Here is a 20,684-nt window from a genome sequence, read left to right on the forward strand (position 1 = left end):
AGGACAGCTGCAGTTTAAAACAAAGGTACTGACATGAGAGTGTCTTGTAGTAGGGGCACATTAGAAGGGAAATCCAACCATTCCATGGTCTGTGAAAGTGGAACAGTTCATATTTCAAGTCCTGTGTTACACAAAGAACTCTCAAGTCTGAGAAATTCTGGTCAATGTTTGGGGCTGAGGCTTCAGGACTATGTCTTCAGTGCATAGTATCCAGAATGGTGAAACTGACTGTGTTTCTAAGGTACAGAATTCTGTCAAAATCCTGACTCCGAATAATTTACTACAAGACAGCCAGGATTTACCAGCTTTTTTTCTGTTTCTGGTCTTGCCCAGTCTGTGTGTACCACCCTGGTCAACTCATTTGAATTCTAAGGCCCATGTTTGTCTACTCCACTTCTATAAACCTGAATAAAGCACATAGGCTAGAGGTCTGGGCATCCATATACTTTTCGTCTCTCATTGTAGAGACAGCATAGACAGGACAGTCAAGGCTGTGGAAAGGTCTGAACCAGGCTCCAAAAATGTCCATCTGCTGAATGTAGATAACCTAGGGTTAGAACTGACGTTAAGTGGGTGAATAGATGACTCAAAGCTTTGCCTGAAAAACTAAGGAAATACTTTGTCAATCTATGTTTCTGTTGGAGTGCTCACAGTCAGTACCAGGCAGATTGGTGCTGCTGTGTCTGTCAGAGACGGTGCAAATCTTGTGGGAATCCTCTCTCCACTGTAACAATCTTCAGATGAGGTGAAATATATCCCAAATTCTCTTTTCTGACTTGCAAATCAAGCAAACAATCTGCTTTCCAAGCAAGGATGCTTTCTGAAAAGCACAGATATTCTCACACAGCAGAACTGGATCATTCAGATTTGGAAATATATACACCTCAAAATGCCAAAGGTTCATTTGGACATTGTCTGAATAAAATATTTGACAAATATAATACCAGAACAATGGTCTATGTTTGACTTTCTCTGAACTTGAAGCCAGGAATACTTATAAGATCCACATTTTACTTCACTCATCTTCTAGGACAATTTCTCTGAGCCTTCTCTCTTCATTTCTGAATTATTGCTAAAACTTATGATTATTGAATTACATACAGAGAATTGCAGTCTAGAAGCAGTAGATCTGAGGCTCTGCACAAGTTTCAAGATTTGGAAGATGGAAACTTTTCTATTGAATAGAAACGTGTATTTATTTCTCAGCAGATCAAAACTAATTTTTCTAAGTGGCAAGTTCAGGAGCTAACAACTAATGGAGTGACATGTGAGGGAAATTATAGACCATTTTAGAACTGCTGGACAATTCATCAGATCTTGCTTCATTTGTCATGTACGTACAAAAACTGCTATACATTATTATGCTCATGCTGTACTGCACTAGAGTAACCTGGGTGGGGATGGCTTTGATTATTTCCTTTTCCTCATGGCCACCGCTCAGTTTGAACAGTTTTCCTGTTCATACACATCTCTCAGTGGCTTTAGCTAAAATGAAAATGAAATAGTAGTCAATTTACTACAAAATAAAAAGGAATGAGTTTTAGTGAAGTACCTAAAGGGAATGAAGAGTTTAAGATTCACTACTGGCTGTAGACTATTGATTTTCATTTTCCAGATAACCTTGAAGCATCCCAGAATTATTACTTCATTTGTTTATTAATCTGTTGTGCAATAATTCCTAGTGCATTGTAAGCATTAGATTTTCGTTGCTATTTACAATTACAAAAAAAATAATTGAAACTTCATTGTATCTGCTCGATAGCATCATGAAAAGCAACCAGGATGGTGTGTAATAAGTGTTTTTTCCAAAATGTCCTATGTGGCCTGATCTAGGTGAACCTGCTTCTGTTAGTGGGGTTGGACTAGATGATCTCTAAAGGTCCCTTCCAACTCCTACCATTCTGTGATTCTATGATTCTATGAAAAGAAACCAGATGACTTTCCTCAAAGGAAGGCAGACTCTAGGTACTGTTTCTGTATCTGATAGTATTGTTGCCTACTGCAACACCACCAGCTGAGATAGGATTGCACTGAAATGACAGGACCATTAATTTATGCTGTTTGGACTGGGATACACTGTTTGGAAAAAGTACAAGAACAAACATTATGGATGGTGAAGGTAATACAGGGAAAAAAAATCCTCTTTGTTATTTTTATTTATTATGCAATAATTTCTATAATTCTTCACTTTTTTTTTTCATTTGTGCATAGTCTGTGTTTAAAAGAAAGGTTTGGGTTTTCATTTGCTTGTTTTTTCCCTTGTTTGACACAAAAGTTGAAGATTGTGCTTGTGGCAAGAGTCCATAACTCCTGATTGCAGGAGCTACTGGTAGCATCACTCAGGCAGGGTAAGATTGTAGATCCTCATTTGCCTTTGGATGCTGATGAATTGTGACCCACTTAAACAGAGTCAGAGACTTTAGATGTGGGTGACTGTTAATGATTTCTTTCCTCCATTCTTTTTTCTTGTTTACAATTCTGTACATTTTTGTTTCTACTGGCAGTGTTGAATAGCTGATTTTCTGTCTGAGCATTTTTGCTTCAGGAAACTGGTATCTGTGAGTTGGATAAAACTGAAAGAATACATTATCCTACAGGTGGCATGGGCTATGTATGTCAGGCCTCTATTCTTAGGACTAGGGTCAAAACCGAGGTTGTAGATTAATTGTGTAACAAGGTGTCAGAAAATATTCCACAAATAAACAGAACATGGTTAACTCAACACTTTGAATTTATAGAAAGTCTAAATTAGATCCTTAAAATAACACGATTATTGCTAAGTTCTAGCCTGAAGGTAAACTGGAGTTCTACTTTGAATGAAGGAGCTCCCAACTGGCAGAAACTTAAAAGGTAACTTAATATGCTGCACTACTAGAAATATAACAGACTGCTTATTGGGACATGTTTAAAAAAGAGAATGTAGAATAGTTTTCTCATCTTACTGATACATATTTCTACAAATAACACCAGAGACAAGTGTAATCTGTTTTATGGCTTGCAAGAAATCAACTGGACAAAACCCGAGTTTCAGTTTGAGCAGCTCTACATATACAGAGACTCCCAGCAGAATCTTTAAAAATAAGCATATGTTTCCCCAATGACATCATATTTTTGTTATCTGCATTGTAGCATAGTACTTTTTTTTTCAAATACGAGACAAAGAGAGCCACAGCAAAGTTAGAGACCATAACATTTCAGTTTAGTTCTGTTTATTCCTACTAGTGTATTTAAAATATTTTGATTAGCTAATGTTGTAGTTAAAAAGCAGGGATGGTGAATACTTCCAGGGCTGAAAAACATGCAAAACAGTGCAAAAATTAAATTTAATTCTTTATTTTCTCTACTGATAATAAAGAAGAGATCCATATACTGCTCACTGAAGTGTTTAAGGGAAAATAACAAATAGACATTAATCTCTTAGTTCACAGCTAAATTTTAGCTTTATCTTTAGTTTTGTTTTTAGGACATTAGAGTAATTTCTATTAATCCATTGTGGTTGATAGCATGAGAAAATACTAGACAAGAACATAGAAATTGTATGTGATAACTTTAGTATATTTCAAGTGAAATTCAAACAAGTAATTCCAGGTTTAATGGCCACGTCTGATAATTAGAGACTATATATGTGTTTATAAATTTGCAAGTAGTGAAGGTTTTGATTCTGCAATGTCTAATGGGTTTATTATATACATCCATGTTAAGCATATGTGAAGGTGAAAAGTTTCTCCAGTATAAGTTGTATCTACCTGTTCTATAGCTGAGGGGCAGGAGCAGCTCCTTTCATTTACAATATGTGTTGTTTCTAAATAAAAATGTGTGGGAAAAACTGTGAATGAAATTTGATATCAATGTCTAAACCACAGACTTTAATCTGGTTTAGCTTTTCTTTTTGATTGCCAAAAGAAATTAGATTGCTCTGAATTATTCAGTTACAAAATGTAATTACACCAAAAAAAAACCAAAAAGAAAAATGACCATTAGAGACAAGATTATAAAAATGTCTGTGCCTATTTCTTATGGCTTGAAGCATTGAATTCCTTATTAAGTTGCTTTTAAAATGACACAGGATGTGCACGACAGGACTAAATGTACCTAAGAAGAGATGCACCTATGGTGCGGAGGACAATGAAACCTTGCTTTGAATTTATACAAGAGGATAACAGAAATGCTGTCTAGAGCCCTAGGGCCACTGTTATCAATGGTATCTTCACAAGGCTGATCTTCATAGCTGATGCAGAGACACTGCATAAAACATCCTTGTCCAGATGTGTATCGGTCCAGGATCCCAGCTTTTGTTTGCAATGCTATTGTTACTTCAGCTGCTTCTGCTAAGATGACATCAACTCCTTCTTACGAGAAAAGACTGTGGAACCTGGGACTGTTTAGCCTAGAAAAGAGTGGGTGTCAGGGTTATGGAGTGACAGTTTTTTCCGTTGTCTCCACTGACAGGACTAGGGGTGGTGGATGTAAACTGTAACACAAGTTCCACTTAAACCTTAGGAAAAGCTTCTTTATTGTTAGGGTGATACAGTCCTGGCACAGGCTGCCCATGGTGGGTGTGGAATCTCCCTCTCTGGAGGTTTTCAAAACCCACCTGGATGTGTTCTTGTGTGACCTGATTGAGGTGATACTGCTTGAGCAAGGTGTAGTGGACTAGATGATCTCTAGAGTTCCCTTCCGACTCCTACCATTCTATGATGCTATATCAGCCTAATGTCCCTGCTTTTAATGCAGTTAAAAGGGCCTGTGCCACCTGAGATTCTAGACAATGAATTGCATGGAACTGCAGTAATTTTATCTTCTGGGGATGTTATTATTACCACACTCTCCTGTGGATCAGGTTAGTTTAAATGAAATTTTTATTCTTGAGCACCTAACTCATAATTTTCTGCCTTGTCTCAGGCAGAAGTTATACAAGTATCAATATCCTTCCTTGTAAAACAGATGGAAGGGAGTGTTTATGAGTTGCATTAATTTTCCAGAGGCAGATTTACATTTGGAATCAAAGCTTTTAGGAGGAAGAATATTTCCAATGACTTAATAGGTTGCATCTTCATTTTTCTATCAGCTTGCACAGAAGGAAAGCCCAAGTAAGCTGAAGAGGAACAGTAGGCAGAAAGTTTATGACAGAGTTTATCTGGTATGAGTTTAGCTCCTAGTGCTATAGAAGAAAAAACAGAGAGGTGGAATAAATCTTAAACCAGCGATCGCTGCTGTCTTCATGATTCAGTCCAGGCCATCCACCAGTGTAATGCTGTATTTCTATCCTCTGCTTTCGCTGGAAGTTGTGCTTGGCATGAATGCACTCTTAAGAGCATTTGGACAAATAAATAACATCCCTCTTCGTTATTTATTTGCCTTCAAATTTTAATCAGTATTTGTGTAATCAGTAGTAATTTACTACATTCCTATTCAAAGAAATTGGCACACTATATATAATCACCCAACGTAGGTTTTTAATTTAAGTGCTGGGTTCTAAATACACATAAATTCAGCAATTATCACTGGAACAAACTTTAGACTTTGAAGGGAATTATACCAGGAGTAGTTTTCTGTAGTCAAAATTGGAAAAACAAACAAAAAAGTCTTCATTTGCCCAGCTGAGGAATCTGACTGTGACTTTTATGCACATATGCTGGGTGTTTGAATTTGGGGTGAAAAATGAATAAAATTTTAAGAAAGCTTTCAAGTGACAAAATACAGGGCTTCCCTCAGCCACATACAGTGGAGCTGTTTAGATTATGAGGCTGCAAAATCTACCTTTCCCTTTGATTGGTTTCGCTGTCACATGAAACAGCTAAACCAAACACTAAATCAAATGATGATAGTATTTTAGCCTTGTTTTCTACTCTGAGTTTAGCAGGTGTGGGCCCATGGTGTCTGATGCTGTTTGTTAAGTCTTTCTAGCCCAATTTACAAGGACAATCCTATTCACCTGAGCTGGAAGTGGTGTGAATGAGTTCTCTAGGATGCGTCTTTATGCTGTGGTTGGTTAGAGCTGGGAGTAAAGTGCCAAAGTCAGCAGCTGAAATAAGTAGAGTAAATCAAGTTAAGGGGGAACAGGACAACATTTTGGAAGAGAAGGGAATATGGGGCAAAACCATTACTTAGAAGTTCAGGGTTAAGATGATGAGATATAAATAGATTGATATTTCCTAGATTTATAAGGGCAGAGGTTGGTGGATGACATCATCATCTACTGGCTTTTCATGTTTCTGTGTGCCTACTTTAGCTGTCAGGATGCTGCATATCCTACTTTACCTTTGAAATCCACCAGAATTTTATCTGAACAGTCCATGCCGGGTCCTTATATCCTGTATAACACTTTTAAAATCTTATGACGGTCCTAGGTCATCCACATCAATGATCACACGTTACATTCATGTGGACCTCTATTGTATAGATGTGCTTCAGGCTTTGCAAGACACAGGAGCTTGCATCAATCTAACTACCTGAGTTCTGTGACGAGTTAGCTTTTTGTTCCAAACTGACTCAAAGTTGCCTATAAATAAGCTAGACTTTAATCAAGGCAATTCTAAACTGATCTGTTAGAAGTTTCATCTTGGATATAATTGGTGCAGTCTGTATAGTATTTAAGTGATTAATATTTAGCAGATTTAGAAAAAGAAGAATTATCCTTCACAGTGAGAATGTTAAGCCCATATGACATAAATATAGGACATTCAAGGAGAGGCTGAAATGTCTCCAGAATAACTCTGAAGGCTGTAGAGGTGCTTCATTGCAATTACATAGTGTAATACAAGAGCCTGAAGTTCAAATATGAGAATAATTCTTTCTCTTACCACATCAGGCTTATTTATGAAGTATCTGTTCCTCAAGATTTTATTCAGCTGTGCTTTGCTGGTCTGGAAGAGTTCTCCCTGCCACTGTGGAGACGGAGGTGATAGTACTGGAATGGGCTGCTCAGGGAGGTTGAGGAATCTACTTCCTTGGAGGTCTTCAAGACCCGCCTGGACATGTTCCTATGCGACCTGATATAGGTTGATCTGCTTCTGCAGGGGAGTTAGACTAGGTGATCTCTAAAGGTCCCTTCCAACCCCTACCATTCTATGATTCTATGATTGGAAACAAGTAGCTCTACCACAGGAGTGCTTGCGAATGCGCTTCTTTCCTGGTCCTTGGGGAAACAAGAGATGAAAAGGCAGCTAATGGAAGACCTAGAACTCAGTGAGAGACCATAGAAGGTTCCTGGGAATGAAGACAAAGTATTTCACAGTCTTTAGATGTAAGCAAGTCTGATGAGTTGAAGATTCAAGACCAGAAAACAAGAGTTAGGGCAATATTTCTGCATCCTTGTCCTTAGGTTCTTCAAGAACACTGGAAACCCTGGTCCAGAACAAATTAGTAGGTGAACAGAGTGATTCAGTATTTTTACAGGGCTCTGCTATTCAGATGTTGTTTAAGAGAGTTCAAAACTTTTACCAGTTTGGCTTCATTCTTTTTAAGAAATATTGTATTCAGTTCTGGGGTTACATTTTCTGAATGGCATCATGGATAAAACCAGTAACATTCTAAGGCTTGGTGCAAGTGGCTGTGGGGAAATAAGCACTTGTATCCCATCATCTGCAAGCTGTGACAAGTGCAAGAGATAGACTGGAAGGCCTAAACATGCATCTAGAATTCTGCAAAATCAATAGTACATATTGAGGTTATCAAAGCTCTTAATACAATGTGTTCCATATTGTCCATCACTGCTATAATGGTAATGACTCCTAAGTACTGCAATATGATTTACAATATGGTGTATGATTAAAATAGGGGATTGTGCTAAGGAATTGGTGTGCATTTTCAAAATTATTAGACACAGTTGGAAACATATCTGAAAGCAAGACTGCCTCCATATAACATATTGCCAGAACCAACTGCTTTGATTTTTTAAGACTAGATGATGATTGTTTGATGATTTTATAAAAAAAAAAAAAGGTCTAGGTGTCAAAGAGTTTCCTTATGTCTAAACAAGTGTTATTAACTTCAATTATGACTGCCAGGTGGAGAACTGTGCAGTTCTTTTACCACGTTTCAAAATATTTCATTTAGACATTTTGGAAAAACATACATCCCTATTCATAACCCCTGTTACTGTTCTGATTTATAGGTTCTGCTCCACTGTAAATCATTCAAAATGAAAAAATTAAATTTTATGGCATCAAACTTACATGGCATCGTGCCTGAGCAAAGGGCAGAAGGAATGTGATTCTTATATTGCCAATTATTATTGAATTTGATCTTTTTATATTTTTTTAAACAGATGGCTGAGATACCCATATAGAGAAAGGTAAAGTATACTTATTCTTTATTTTAAATTGAATTAACTGTTGACTTTGAATTAAAAACAAAACACTTAAATCATTTTTTTCTGGTTGTTTATGAAACTTTGACTCCTAAGTATTTTTTTTTTGTTTTAATTATACCAATATTTGCATGTGAAACACAGAAAATTTGGGTTTAGGCCATGCAATTTAATTGCTGTGGATGGTAAAATGCATAATTCATTTAATCTGACAGGCTCTTGGAGAAAAATGAGTCACAGTGTCGGAAATGGCACAGGGAGAAGTGTGAAATCTTAACATTTTTAAGTAGAGATAGAATCTTGAAATATATTAAAATAGTGGCCTGCATTCTCTAGTGAGGAAGAGATTTTGGATGAGGGGATATGACATTACATTTTAATAAATTCTATATTCTTTATATATTTCATATCACAATTCATCAATACCAGTGAACAACAGTGACCTGGCATGATTCCTGTCTATGAAGTGCTTGGTTTTTGGCAAAAGAAATTTCTACTCCAGTTTCTGGGAGTTTCCTGGAAGACGTGATCATGTTGTAGACTTAGATGTAACTTTAACTTATAGAACAATTCAGGAGCTGATTTTAAACTGTAGTTGACCTAACCAAGAATGTGCAGGTCGGTACTTGCCAAAGAGATAATCTTCATATATACACAGATTGAAAATACCAGAGGACATGATTTAAAGTCTTGAGATGATGGAGAGTCACCTTAGAAGTGTGGAAATGGGTACCCAGTCATATCTCAGGTGTCTATCCTGCCACAAAGTCTTTTGTTTTAAAGAGATTTCCTTTGCTTTAGCTGTGAAACCTGTTCATCATCTTATCCTGCGTTTCGCAACCTAATCAAATTGCTTAAATTTATGGGTGCATCCTTAGGACCCTACAGGCACATTAAAGTATGTGAGGACCTTTGAGAAGGGCTGTCCTGGACACAGTCTTGGTCATGAAAGAGATGACCAGGGCCTTTGAACACTTCCTTACTGTAGCAAAGTGGTTAATACTTGTTATTTTAAGGAAACTTTGAGACATAGCCAATAGCAGTTCTTAACTAGGATAAGGTGTGAAGGGCAGGTCATATTGACAGCACTGTACTTCCATGTACCAGTCACCAAATCCGACTCTTTCCATATTGACTCTGGGGAGTATTTTGGCTTTAATTAAAAACTATGCTGAATATGATAGTAAAAAATGTAGTAAAATGCATTGCAAGAAAGTGAGATTGGCTGGGCATTGTCTTCATTTATCTCTATGAAATTAATACAGTAAAATTAATTGTACCTGATCTTTTAGATATGTTCATATTACAAAACTGTGATTTTCTGGTCACATGCAATTCCACATATTACTTGTGTTAACAGAGAGATTTGCAGCTTTTATAGCACATATGATTTTATATCATTATGATTACGTTTCTTTGAAATATCTCTAAAAATCTTATCTACAAAATGAAATGAATATTGAAATATCTGCTGTCCCTGTTGTAGTTAACAAAACCAATATAAAAGTTAAAATTTTCTTCAAATAAAGAATAAATGATTTTAAGTGCCTTGGGGTTAAATTTTTCACCTCCTTAGATTTATGGTAAGAATTACAACATCTTCTCTTGTTGCATTTATAAACATAGAGCTCATCAGATGAAGAAAATTTCCTTTATCATTAATAGGTCACATTAATGTAATAAAAATATCTACAATCTCAATAGATTTTATTCTTATTTTAAACAATTATCACAGATAATGTTTCTCCTTAAAAACTCCCAACAGCATTTTATATCCTCCAATTGAAATAATAAAGAGCAAAGAATAAAAAGAAACAAAATAATCCTCCCTTGGGAAACAGAAAGACTAGCACTGCCACATTTAAAGTTGTAGTGTTGATTTGTTAAGCTTAAACATTTTTTCTCTCCACTTCCATAATTTAAATTGGGAAATGAGTATGTGTGCAGAAGGATTTTGAAATTGAATATAAAAATTGCCTTCTTGGAAACACCATTGTGTAAGGGATCCAATACTTCCACTCTGCATTGCTCAGTTAGCTTGGAATGGGCACTTCTGGAAGCTGGAAGAAGTAAGGGTCATATTTATTTTTTGAGTTACTGATTATCTTAACAATATAGAAAGGAGGAAAAGCAAAAATGGATGAAACTCAGTGCCCACACAGCTCTGATTTCAACAGTGTCCACTTGGAAACTTTTTTCCTCAAAAACTTTATCTTTCTGAAAACTTGTCCTTATTACATTATTTTTATCAATTCCAGGTCTAGTTTCACTTGGAGCGAATGCCAAACTTCCTACTTAACATAAACAGAGGATTCATTAAACATTGTTATAGCTAGGCAACAATCCACAAAAAAAAAAAATCCAGAACATTCACAAATTGTCTTCCAATTTGGAAAGATTCTGTTGGTGGCCTCAGAGAACAGAATAGTCAAGCTGTGTGGGATTTATTTCTGGTTTCTAGCTGCTATTGCATGTGTTCAGTTTATTCACTGAGAAATCAAATGTTCTGTGAGGTTATAAGGCTATCTGAAAACAAGTTGCCAATGAATTGAAAGATAAGGACTAAGAAGAAAATAACTAAACCTATGGTAAGAACTAAAACTGCTGTGGACAAACAACATTGTCCATAGTAGTGAATGAAGCAAAGGCATAAAATTGACATGACAGAAGACTCAGCTTTCAAGAACAGCATGGTGGTAGGATGGGTGAGGAAGAGGGATGATGTCCGTGATCTATGGGAGCACATGAATTTCTATGTGTATTTGTATAATACAAAGAAAGTAACAGATGAAGGAGTGCCTGTATAACTCATTTTTTTTCAGAATGTGAAAAAATCCACAACCATATTACAACTAATAATTGTGGACATTCTTTAAGACTAGAACTGGCTTTCTATCAGAAAAACATTACTCTGGCTGAACTGATACATTTTGGTGGAGAATTTAAATTTCCAATGAAATTTTATTTTGAAAAAAATGCAAATGGAAATATTGAATCAAGGAGGTACAACTTAATTTTTAATTTAAAATGGCTCTTCTGGCTTTGAAAGTTGTTCTACAATACAGAATTCTATTTGAAATCTGTCAACAAATGTACCTGCAGTTAAATTCAAAACAAGATTATTGGCTAGTCAAATTGACAGTATTTCAATAGATAGAAATTGTTCAAATTTGTCTTTTTTTATAATGGTTGAAATTTTTTTTTTAAAGGTCAGAATTCTTAAATAGTGGGAATTCAGACTTTTTTCATCTGTATTCATAGAGTCATAACACCTGTCATGGTTTGACATGACAGCCTTTTCTGGTAAGGGGGAAGGGGCTGTAAAGATGGCTCCTGTAAGAAGTTGCTCGCAACTCTCCCCAGCTCGGAGCCAGACCCACTTCTGGGGCTGAGCCAATTAGACGCCTCCACTATCGCTTTTTTGAGAAGAAGCCGGAAGGGGAGGCCTCTTCCTCCATCTTCTTTCCTTCTTCTGCCCCTTCATCTTCTTTCTGGCTGGTGGTGGTGCAAGGAGTAGGAACAATGAGAGAAACAACCATGCGGACTCCAAGGTCAGTGATGAAAGAGAGGAGGAGGTGTGCTGTAGCAGAGACTCCCCTGCATTCTATGGAGAGAACTGGTGAAACTGAGATTTATTTTCATTTCTTTAAAGACCCTGCATCAGCGGTACAGACTCATTTTGATAATGAGCCCTCATCAGGGGCAGAGACTCATTTTGCTAAAGCTGACCCTGGACCAGGAGCAGCGATTCACTTCATTAAAGGCCCCAAGCCAGGGACAGTGATTTTGGCCGGAGGAGGCCTTGTCCCGAAGGAGGGGCCCTTTATCACTATGGCCGGAGCAGGCCGTGTCCTGAGAGAGGGACACTGCAAATGCAGAAACTGCAACTGCGGTGAAGAATCCAAGCCAGAGATATTCACCAAGGACTGTGTCCCGTGTGAGGGAACCTGTATCGACAGAAGCCGCAGCTGCTGGGAACAACCCACACCAGAGAAGTTTGTTAAGGACTGTGTTCCGGGGGAGGAACCCCGTGTTGGAGCAGGGGAAGAATGCCAGGAGTCGTCCTCACCTGAGCAGAGAGAAGCGGCAGAGCCCATCTGTGAGAGACTGACCACATCTCCCATCCCTGCCCCCCTGAGCTGTTGTGGGGGGAGGAGGTAGAGATATCGGGAGCAGTGAGCTGGGCCCGGGAAGAAAGGAGGGATGGGGGAGGGAGATCTTAAAGTGCTGGTTGTAATTTTCTCATCATCCTACTCCCTTTTTTTTTGCTTTTATTCTGTTCTGTTTCTTGTAGAATAAACTTTCCTACTTTCCTCTCTAAGTTGAGTACTAGAGTCTGTTTTGCCCAGACCCATAATTGGCAGTGAGCCCTCCCTGCCCTTGTCTCAATCCACAACAACCTTGCTTATCTTTTTTACTCCCATTTCGCTGGGGCCTCGGCCATCCTAACGAGGCTGGGGGTGAATGGGGGTACCGAGCGAGAAACTGTCGTGGTGCTGCTGTGCTAGCTGGGCTAAACCACGACAACGCCATAGAACCATTTTGGTAGGAAAGGACCTTTAAGGTCATCAAGTGCAACCACTAGCCTAACACTACCAAGCCCACCACCAAACCATGTCCCTCAGCACCTCATCTATGTGTATTTTAAATATCTCCAGGACTGCTGGTAGATGATGGAGAGTGGCTCAATGAACACTTGCATGACCTTTCTCAGCACCCTTGAGTGGATTCCATCTGGCCCTATCAACTTGTGTACATTGATGGGGAGCAGCAGATCACACACCATTTACCATTCGACTAAAGGGACTTCGCTCTGCCCCCTGCCTCTGTCTCTTCTGACCACTCCAAGGAAAAAACAGCTCTGCAGGTGGGTGAGAAAAGACACTGATAAGTTACATTTCACTTTGATGTGCTGATTTCTTTTTTTTAAGTTTCTTTGAGATGAAAGTGTGTCATATTGATCATAAAAAATTTAATGCCAATAGCTGGAAACCAGGTTTGGAATTAGGAATAAGAATAAAGTTTAATAAAAACACTTTTCTCACAGGGGAAAATAAACATTTGAGAAATAACTTGAAATATAAATGGATCAAAACTTTAGAGTGGTCTTTTAATAAAGATGGAAGAATTACCTGAACAAAATAGTAACCATACTCCCAGTCTCCAGCCAGGAGAACGATCAGTTATTATTGAGTTTGGAAGAATAAGAACCTTTGGCACTATAGCAGTGAAAAAATACATTTTGAAATACGAAAGAATACATGGAAAGCATTTTTTATCTAGGGAACTAGAAATAATACACCTGCAAGTATAATGAATGCCATAATATTGGCACTGTATGGGACATTGAGCAATTTGTACCACAGTTATAGGTTCTTTCTTGCTGTTAATTTGAAAGAAAATAAACTATTTTTTTCCCCCCAAATCTTTGTTGCATTTCTGGCTCTCATTTATTGTTCACCGACTCTTTTCCTTTGTGGTTTGTCTTTGCCAGGTCTTTCTGTTTCTCTTATGTTTCTTGTCCAGCTGTCTCCCTGGCTATGCTCCATCTCCTTAGGTTACCTCTAAAAAAATGAAAAAGAGATTATCTCGTGTTCTGAATGACAAAAGCAGTTGAGCATGTACCAGAACGTGGTTTGCTTCACTGATGGGTTTTTTTAAAAACACAGTAAGTAGTAAATACTGACTTGTAAGAGACTGTTGGGTGATCTGAATAGTACAGGGCAATTCATTAATGTATTTCATATATTAGATGGTTATAGTTTTAAAACTCTGCATTAAGGAGAAGCTACAGTTTTGTAGCTGTAATGACTTGCCTCTTCAGTTTTTACACAAACTGTGTTTTCTAGTTATGATTCCCTCCAACAGCAAGGAAACTCATTGCTTTCCGAGTCCCCGTTACTGCTTGAACTCCATCCGAATGATTCCATGTGCCTGTTGTGTTTGGAAGGCCCCATGCCCTGCTGTTAAGTTGGCTGCAGCCTTGCTACAATCCATACAGTTTAAAGGTATCTCCTTCTCTGATGGTACTGCTGTGAATCAGATTATGTGAAGAAAATTGCCAGCAGTCACTTAAACTGAATCTGCTCTTGCTAACTCTGGAAACCAGCTAGGAAATTCAGAGATGGCTTGAGTACAATGTACTTGGAGTTGTTAACACATTGCTGACCCAAGGCTAATAAGTGCCAGTGAAAACTGAAAAGTAATGTCCATACCAGGCAAATGTAAACGTGGGATGTATTCATAGTTCAATTGGCTAGACCTCTTCTGAGCCTTTAAAGAAAGAAGATTTGAATCTGAATTGACTCTTTTCTAGGGGACTCTCTCAGCCATTGGATGCAAGAAAGAAGATCAAGCACATAGATTTACTTAAAAAATATTTTAAAAATGAAACAAAACCAGACAAACTGTTTTCCTTTACTGAGTACAGCAAAAAAATACTTGCAAGTTCTTTTTAAAATAATTAATTGTTACTAATATCCTTCAGTTTGGCCACCAGTCCAAGAAAAAGCACTTTGTAGGTATTAAACCCTCAAGTATAAAATGTACATACTAGTGTCCCTGTGCAGCTGACTGCTACATTTTGAGTCTCTCTACATTGAAAGTGCACTCATCCATTGTGCAGCCTAGAGCTGTTAAGACCATAGACTTCTCCCATTTTCTGAAACTTGAGGCTGTGCCATTATAAGTGTGCTGCCAACAAAGCAGTGACTCCTCAGTGATCGCTTCGTTAGGTACTCACCCCATGAGGACAGCATTAAGTACTTTCTGTCGAGAGCACACGGTATTACCCAGTCAAAACATACTTGAGTTTCTAGGTCTGCGGTTGCACAGCATAGTTATTTCAGTCAATAGATAGGAAAACACGATTTTCAGAATGAGAGTCCTACTGTATTAGTCTGGTAAATCCCAGTGTTATGATACAAAAGAAAAACAATGTTCTTGTTATTTTTGGAGGTTTAAGGATATTACCATACCCTGGGATACAATGGTACTTTTCAGCTATTAATGCTTCTAAAACTCATTGAAAGTAGTATTCGAATCCAAGAAAGATTACATTGTATTCTGTTTGTATTAAACAATGTTCTGGGGGTAAATTCAAGGATACAAGTTCTTTCATTATTAATTAAAAAAATGTAAAAGATTAGGTTGAGAGCTGTACAATATTTACTTGAATAAATCAAGTGAACAAGAACAAAATGCTGAACAGAAAATAAAAACATCCATCTCTTTTATGACATGAAACACAGAGTTCAGGCAGCTGCAGATTAGCAGCAGGAACACTAGACAGAAAAATCAAATATATATTAAAAATATATTTATGCCACAATCTGCAATGGGATGAAAAATTAGAAGCACAGTCCTTAAAGAGGAAAATAGAGAAGGAAGAGCTTGTATGAAAACAACACCACACAACTATCTACATGGGCTGCACTCTCAGTTGCATTGATCTGCACAAGCATGAGGTTCCAGTGTGTCATGTGGAGGATATGGAGAGGAAAATTAGCAAGTCATTAAGGAAATGGCTGGTGAGCAGTTCATGATATACTGCCAACATCAGCTTATTTGCATTGCCAAAGGCTGAAACAGGATGCTACCTGCAGCCTGCAAGGAGGGAAAGGGATTTACACTAATTATTAATTCATTTATACCTGTAGGCTGCAGTATTGCTCTGACTATCATTGTTAGTGTAAAATGAAGAGAAATAAAGGAGATAAAACATATATATGGCAGCAAATGGCAATCAAAGGTAAATTGGATTTATGACCCATTAACATGCAAGAGATTAAAAATAGCTGTAGTTGCTGCTTACAGGGTAGCCTTAGCAGGAGACTGAGAAATTGGTGCCTAGAAGGCTGGCTTTAACTCTCTTGTTTGGGTATTGTTGTTCTGAAGTGGTTTATTTGCTTTTCTTTTGAGATAAAATCAAAACTGATGCAAGGTTTTTTTCAATCAGAAAAGCATACATGGAGCACTGTGCATCAACTTATGGGAAGGGCTTTGGGAGGGAGAGTGTAAAGGAGGGTGCTGGAATTGGAAATAGTGAAAATACCTTTGATTATTGAATTCTTGTCTTCTGCAGTAGCAAAGTTAAGAGCACAACCTCCCTGTTGTAAGTGCTACTGCAAGATTTCTAGAGTGACTGTAAGGTTTGATTAAGTGATGTTTTTCTTCAGTGCCTGCTGTATTGTTTAAAATTTTGTTCCTGTACTTCTCGTCCCATCACATGCTCTACATGCAGCTGAACTCCCCGACCAATTTATAAAACAAAAGGGCGACCACTGTGGAGTCTGCTGCTGGCAAAGAAGTTGCATGAAGAGATGTTTACCTATCACCTCTCTTCTGCAGACAGCTTATGTGTTCCTTCTCCACCTGGGAATTAATTAAAGCTGTTCCTCACATAAGGATATCTGTGACCTTTTTCTCAGCGAATTCACTTGTGAGGGCATCTGTGCTGATCAATAGTTAGTTATGCACTTTGAAGTGTTTTGGTCTGAAAGACTCTATATAAATAAATGTAGCATATTCTTCTTCATATGTCTCACAATATTTATTCTAGGATTTGATTTGTGGAAAGTGCAATGCATTCTCTCACAGGGCTGGACTTTCAGTCTGTAGCACCAATATCTGAACAGGATTTACTGGAAAGATGATGTACTTAGGAGAAAAATCTATGTAATAGAACCTTTGCTCTTGCCAGGAAGAGTTGAATTTGTCCCATATGCTTTTATGCATAGTACTTGCAATGATGGCATATTTATTTAATTTTTAGGTCATAACTTTTCCATTTTTTAAACAGTCAGTGTGTGGGCTACCTCCAGGATCTAGGACACCTAAATTCTGCAGCAACTCCACTCATATTCCCTCACTTAAAAGATAACTGATTCCCAAGCGACCTTCTGATCCCTTATTTCAGTTTGCTGTATGCTATTCTCTGCAGAATCATTTTGTGATCTCTGTCACTGGTCCCTGCAGGACTGTAAGTTTCTTGTGATTGTTTCGCTGTGTCAGCTGCTTTTTCTGCAGCAGTCAAACTGGCTATATAGCATTTCTTTTCCTGGAGTCAGCATACTTCCGCACCCATATAGCTGTTTCCCTTGTGTCCTATTGAGTCTTTTCTATTAACTGTGTCTTAGAATTTTAATGTTCAAGTCTGTTTCCTGATTTAGGTAAGTCTCAGTTAACCAATTCTGTCATATTTCTCCTTATACATGTGTGATTCGATTTCAGGTCTCTGTTTTACTGTTGCCTTTAGGTCTGTCTAGACTTCTCTGTTGTGAGATGTGATCCACTCTTTTTTCTGCATTTTTTTCCTGATGAGTTTTGCTAGCAATGTCTTATTTTAACTTTTCTGGCCTGTGGAGAGAGCAGAGGGATCTTCTCAGTGAATGTCCCTGTAAGATGCTGTGGTCACTGGCCAAAAGGAACCATAAAAAACACTTTAAAGTTTGGATCCAACCAGATGTCTCTGTGAGTTAGCAGCACACGCAGACCAAAAGGTTACTGGCTAGCATGTAGCCATATTTAACAGGAAAAAAACCCAAAGATTTAAAAGGACCTATTCAAATTATTTACATGAGGTTCAACTTCTAGGCCACCAAGGAAACAAGAGTATGTCTCGTTCAGCTCTGGGGTTCACGGGCAGAAATATTATTCCCATAGGGCTGACAGTGCAAAAAGTGCACACACTTGGTCACACCTGCTGCCACATTGGTCCACATTGCTCTGCAGTCTCCAGGGAGGAGTGGGGAATGACTGCGTGGCACCAGGTTATTTGAATTTTACACCCACCTTTACCACGTGGTTTTTGCAAGATTGGTGGCCTCCTGAGAATGAGTCTCTGTAGCTAAAGGGAAAAAAAATGTACTGCCAAAGAAAACATAAATATAATTACACTCTGAGTTCGTATGAATAGCCTGAGAAAGACACACAGAACCTTCTGCCATTGCAAAGTGCTCTCACATATTTTGGGGGATTTTCTCTATTATGTTTGCAAGCCAACACAGCTATAAGTTCCAGATTTCTTTTCTCATTAATTCCAATAAAAAAATGAACTGTGGAGGAACATTAAGTGCTTTCTCCTTTCCCTGAGAAGACAGCGTCTGGGATGCTAAATGAAGCTGCGACAACTGTGCCTGCGCCTTGTGTCGTGCCTGCTGTTCTGCTCTGGGTCAGGAGGCAGGCAAAACTCTAGGTGACTTCCCTCCAGGAAGAGATGACATTCATGATAGTGGGATCTTCTCTCATGTATTATGAAAATTATATAATAATTTTGGGGAATAACCAAATTATATTGGTTGGGAAGAACCAATTATATTTTGGGTTTTGGGAATAACCAAAACCACACAAAGAGTCTCTTCAAATTCCTCTACTGCCTCTTCCTCTGAGTGTCTGATATTCCATAGGAAGAGTTGCTTTGGCCAAAGCTTTTCAGCTTGATGCGCATCCTTGGTTAACCAGTTTGTGACACTTTGAAGCAGCCTTGTCTTATTTTCAAAAACTGCATAGAGTTCATTAGAAGCTTTTAGAATCTCTAATGTTACATATTTTAATTTTCTGGGATCATTGAGTATGGATAAACTTTCCATTCTTTTATGCTTGTCAGTTATAATTGGATGTTAGCAGGCACTTTCTTTACCAACATGGTTAAGGTCATAAATATTTTTTTTTTTCAAATACACCATGAAATTGTGGAAACTCATTGTGCTCCATTAGAGAGAGAATTTCACAGCTAAGCACTTTTGCATTTGCCTAGTGAAGAAAACTTCAGGTGTCAAATTTTTTTTGAGAAAATCCAGATACACAATCATTATTAAAGTGCCTAATAGTATTATTCTCACTTTTAATTGCTGTTATTCGATGTAGTTTTCAAACTGCCTCTTGATGTCAAACCATTTTCCAGAGATACTGACAAATGGAAGTAATATTATTTAAGATCGTAACTTCTGTCAAAATGAATTCCATATGTCATTAGCTCAGGATTCATTTATGCCAATGTAAGGACGTGATCCTACAAGTTTTGTATAGCAAATATGGACTTACTTCAGATGTGATTTTTTGATGGCCAAGTGACATGAGAATGGACATGAAAGAGTTAATAATACACAATCTCCAAATGAAAATATGGTCAGTAAGGGTTAAAGTATCTTTTCCTGGTTCCTGACTTAACGCTTTAACTCAGCCGATAGAAGCCATAGGTAACACTCAAACTAAATCACATTAACAGGTTTCCCAAAAGAGATCAAATTACACGATTACGTAAGCAAACCCCTGGGTATCCGTGTGCACATTATGTGCTGTATCAGTGCAAAAGAGACAGCAAGTAAGACTAAAAAAGCTCTGCTTCTCATTTTGCCAATGGATCTGTTGCACTTTGCAATGTTTAAGTGGGCTTATACAACGTAAACATTTGGGACATTTAACATATCAAGCTCAAATAAAAATGACACGCAGATCATTTACTTCTGAAGCTGCCTTGTGTTCAGTTATTGGAACACTCCATCCTTGTGGTTTCCGAAATATTATAAGTATATATTCCAGATTAAACTTTCTATTTTCCTCAAGGTAGTGTTGCTTTTCAGCCCTCAATGGCTTGGTTTTTGCCTAAAGAATCAGGTCCTATCAGCAAAATCAAAGGCGATTACACAGCTCAGTAGTCATTTAGGATTTCTGTGGCTCAATTAAGCATGTATAGCATGCCACAGCCACTGAGACTCTGTTTATTCAGTGAAAGTGCTCTGTAATTTATTTAAAATAATCCATCTTTAACAAATAAAGAGGCCATTGACTGGCCATCGCTGCAGGCATCCATTTAAATGCTGCCTTCTTGATGTTTTGCTGGTTTAAGTTAAATATCTGACAAAAGTGATTCAGTTTTTTGGAAATAAGATTTGTATGCATGATGTTTATTTTCTTTTACACCAATAATCAGTTAGAACTTCTTTTTAACAGATTGACCATTAAAAATGATTAATGCCATTCACTCTGATAATAACAGATTGTGACTGCCAGCTTGGTGTGTGTGTGCGAGTGCATGCGTGTGTGTCTGAAACTGCTCAGGGATTGTGTCCTTATGACACTTTGCTAATCATACTAGACTTATTACTGTATACATATATTGAAAATTAGATTAGGTGACTACGACCAGTGACAAAACGTCTTTTCTTTCCCAACTTACAGCTCACTTTTTTTTTTTCTTTTCCCACTTAACTCTTTCAGAAAGGAGTCATCTGTCTAAGCAACATCAGCAAGCTGCCATAAAGACATGTCAGAACCAGTGCATCTTCTCTGAGCATCAAAAGATTGCAGTACAAGTTCCTGGTAAGTGCCATTACTTGTTGCACTGGATCATGACTTACTCAGAAGAAGCATT

Source organism: Colius striatus, chromosome 3, assembly GCF_028858725.1.
Source record: "Colius striatus isolate bColStr4 chromosome 3, bColStr4.1.hap1, whole genome shotgun sequence".
NCBI lineage: Eukaryota > Metazoa > Chordata > Aves > Coliiformes > Coliidae > Colius > Colius striatus.